Below are 4,346 nucleotides of genomic sequence, written 5' to 3'. Positions count from 1 at the left end.
ATGAGGGCTTTGGGGAGGGGGGGACTACATGAAGGAGGGTGTCTGGAGTTGGGGAGCAGGAGGCAGCGGAGGGATACTGAGTGGGCCCCTAGGTACATCAGCACTTCAAAACGAGGCTGGACATTGCCTGCCCCTCCCTGCTTCCCCCCTCCACCCACTCATATGACGCCAGTGGAAGGGGGGGGGGGACTCAGTACTGCAGCCTGAGAGGGGACAGGTGACCTAGCAACAGACAGCCAGTAGGTTGTTCCTGTTGGTTCTCCCCTGTTTTTTTCTCACTGGTTCATGCAGCCATGAAGAGGAGGGGGGCTCTTCTGTCTCTAAGGGATCTGAAGTGGGGGCTTCTGTTACATTTCCCCCCTCCACTACCCCATTCTAAAGGGAAGACCACACTATGCCTGGCCTCCTAAATCGACCACTGGTTTGCACCAACAGATAATTCTTTCTGTCACAGTGTGTGTGTGTGTGTGTGTGTGTGTGTGTTGTGGTGTGGGGGGTGTGGGGGGGTGCCTGGGGGGGTGGTGCATGCGCCTGTTAAAGTGTGCTTTTCATTCTACCTTTGTGGGGAAAACGCAGTTGCATTAAGCACACACTGAAGCTGTTGGACTGTCCATTTAGAAATTCATTTAAGCAGCTACCCAGTGTTTCACAGAGCAACAACCCGAAGTCCATACCCAGGATACGTAAACATGTTATTTGGCCAAGGAGAATTGAGGTTCAGGTAGAACTAAGGTTGTTAACAGTGGAATTTAGCAAAAAATTATGCTAGATCATTCTAGCTAATGTAACTACAAGGGTACTTAGGTATGACAGGCAAAGGCCGAAGAGTTTATGTCTCAGGAAAGCAGCACTGGTAAAGCAAAACAAAACCATTGTTGCCTTTGAAGAGGGAAAGAAGCCAGAACCCATGGAATGCAGGTTGTCCGCAGAAGCTATAAAAGATATTCTTCCATAGACATCCCTGAAAGAAAGGAGCTGTTTGATTTAGTATAGTAAGGCCCTTTCTGCATCCAAGGCTATATAATATTGTCTGTCTCATTTTAAGCCACTAAATTTATAGTGATTGTGATAGCAGGAACAAAATATATACGCCATCCTTGTTCATAATGCCCAACACCCTCCTCCCCTTAACTGTCTTTACTGCACATCAATGCCCTGGAAGAATTCACATGGTGTCTGACTTTTCACGGGCATTAACACCAATCCTGTTTCACAAATATAACTAAAATAACCCCAGTACAAAATTGGCTCACATAGGTGGAGGTTTATTGTTCTTTATTGTTGCTGTGGTGCTCCTGAGGATTGAACTCAAGTTCTTGAGCATGCTAGACAAGCAATCTGCCAGTGAGTTCTATCCATAGCACTGCTTAAACATTGTACTGGGAAATGGGTCTCAGCAAGTTGCCCAGGCTGACCTTAGGTTTACCATGCAGCCCAAGCTGTCCTCAGACTTACAATTCTGTTTCAGATGTCAGAGGGGATTATATGTGTGAGCAACCATGCCCCTAACCCCAAGTACCAGTGTCTTTTTACCCATTTACTTACTGATAGGATTGGTTCTAGCAATAGTTGAAAAATCTGTTGGATAATCTCCTGTCAATTCATTAACAAACTAAAGCCATTGAATGGCTAACAATTATTGATCTTAATTAAAAGGGCCCTATGGAAAGCCTTTTATGTATTGATGTATTGATTCAATATCATCTTGAACTAAGATGCTGCCCTATATTATGAGTGCTAGACATGATTTACTTCCTTCAAAAATGCATTCAAGTCCAACGCCCAACAATGACTATTGTTCTACCATCCAGCATCTTTATTTTCTGTGCAACCTGGACTTGTCTCTGAAATATAAAATTCAGAAACAAGTTACAAGCATTAACCCTGGGACAAAGAGGCAGCTGTGCTCCCTTCCAGCACCTCACTCACGTTTCTCTTCTTTGTCTCCTTTGCCTCTCGTATTTGCTCATGAACTTGCAGAGTGGCATATTTACTGCCATTATGGCTCACAGTATCTCCTCTTGTACCTCTCAAGGAACTGCTTCTAAAGACTGAGGTCAACTTGCTGCTCTACTGACCTCCATGTCCCCCAGTTAAGCCTTCTTTAACAAACTCTCTTTTAGATTAGATTGGGCCAAGTTCTGTGTGTTCTTAAAATGGATTTTTCTTTACCTGGACTCCAGAAGCTTCATGCTACATTTAGAATTATGGACATTCCCCAAAAGTCTGTGTATCCCTTTTCATTTGTCTTGATAGGTGGGCACTGAGAAGTTTTGTTCTGCTGTGTGTATGTGCCATGATCTTGCTGCAGTCACTGGATCATGGACTAAGCCCCCCCCCCAATGTGAGCCAAAATCCCTTTTCTCTTTATAAGTTGATTACCATAGGTACTTTCTTATACTGATGAACAGCTAATCTATTGTAAGCAGGAAATTGAATCTCTCCAGTCAAGACAAAGTAAATAAAATTGGGTGAAATACCCCCAAAATATGTACTTCTAATGCGGGAAAGAGATGCTCTGGGCAGTATCTTGGACTGTTTCTGCTACTGGAGATGATACATTTACAGAATTGGGAGAGGCCACATCTAAGAATATTTTCAGGTTATATCAAATCAGGTTATATACATACCTATAACCCCAGAACTTGGGGTAGAGCAGAGTCAGTAGAATCACCACAAGTTCAATGTTCAAGACCAGTCTGACCAGCCAAGGTTACATAGTACGATTTTCTATCTCAAAATAACAGAAAGACAGAGAAGGAGAATAAGAAGAAAAATGGTGTGAATTGGGAAAACAGAGCTAGGAACAACGTCCTTAGGCCATGGTTTATCTCCAGGAAGTCCAGCTGCTCTAACGGCAACACTGTAATTAGGAATTTTCTTTGTCCTGTGTTCAGCACATGTCCTCCACTATACATTTGTCATAACAAAGGCATGTTTCTAAGTGATCTCAGAAGCAATTGTTTCCAAATAAACTCTAAAGCATATCACTGTGTTACTGACATAAGGACAAAGTGTGTCCTACACAAAGGAAAACATCCTATTATCCAACATGGCTTAAAGTTTTGGCTATTACTTAGTTTTGACACCATCTAGATTCTGTATAGGGTGTTGTTTGGGGAAATGCAAGGGAACAGATGGAGACACTTAAGCGCCTGGCAATATAAAGCTAAGAATGGCAGCAGCAGCTGCAAGAACCATGGCAAAAATCACTGAAATTCTGAACATGGGAAATACTCCTTGAAACGTTTACAATTATAGGAGCTGAGGAGGGGAGTTAACCAGCTTTGTGTGGACAAGAAATTGTAAATGCACACATTTAAAGAAAGTAATATAAATGAATGGAATGCCAAACTTTACGCCTCAAAATATAAAGTGTGAGAAGTCAGTCCATATTCCTGTTTTGTTTTTGTGTTTTTTTCCTCGGGGGGGGGGTGGGCGTTTCTTATTACCTAACCTCATCATGACCTCATCATGACCTCCATTAGTCCAGAAAAATGGGGAAAGGCAGGAAAATAGAAGTAATTCTCTTTCTTAAATCCTTGGTTAAAAAATGCTCACACCATTTCCACTCACATTCCTAGTACTACCCTTCCCAACTTCATGTCACATATATTATATTTCCCTCTTTTCAGTTCTCCCTAAGCCTTTCATTTTTCTCATGTTCACCCTTCTAGTTTCTTGTCCTCCACACATACTCTCTCCAAATGTATATACGTACAAAGAAAGAAATTGAAATCTGGAATCCACACAGTAGCAAAAATATTCAGTATTTGTCTTGAAATAATCCAATTTTAAAAGACAACGTGTAGGCCAGCAAAGTATCAGGAAGTAGGACACCTGCTCGCCCTTAGGCTGCAGGACTTAGGTTCAGTACTTGCAAGCCACCTGGTGGAGAAAGATCACCAATTATGACAAGCTGGGCTCTAATCTTCACTGAAAAAGAATGGCCCCTACAGGCGCAGGTGTTTGAATGCTTAGGGAGTGGAATTGTTTGAAAGGATTAGGAAGTGTGTCCTTGTTGAAGGGAGTATGTCACTGGGTGAGCTTTGAGGTTTCAGAAAGCCAAACCAGGCCCAGTGGCTCTCTTCCTGCTGCTGGTGGATCTGGATCTAGAACTCTCTCCTACTTTCCAGCATCTTGTCTGCCCATGTGTCACCATGCTCTCTGCCATGATGCTAATGGAGTAAACCTAATAAACTGTAAGTTAACTGCAATCAAAGATTTTCCTTTACAAAAGTTGCCATGCTCATGGTGTCTCTTCACAGCAAGAACACCAAGACATTCACATATCTGTCATAGAAGGGTTCTCTCTCTCTCTCTCTCTCTCTCTCTCTCTCTCTCTC

General features: G+C 42.7%; 1 protein-coding gene across 2 annotated transcripts in view; it reads right to left on the bottom strand.

The window, feature by feature from the left end:
• Gprasp1 (G protein-coupled receptor associated sorting protein 1) overlaps nt 1–4,346 on the bottom strand; it is a 75,329-nt gene that overhangs the window by 7,875 nt on the left and 63,108 nt on the right. The window lies entirely within an intron of this gene.

This window comes from Microtus ochrogaster, unplaced genomic scaffold, assembly GCF_000317375.1.
Source record: "Microtus ochrogaster isolate Prairie Vole_2 unplaced genomic scaffold, MicOch1.0 UNK116, whole genome shotgun sequence".
Classification (NCBI taxonomy): Eukaryota; Metazoa; Chordata; class Mammalia; order Rodentia; family Cricetidae; genus Microtus; species Microtus ochrogaster.
The sequence above is the reverse complement of the archived record's forward strand: the minus strand, read 5'-3'. Positions and strand labels throughout refer to the sequence as shown.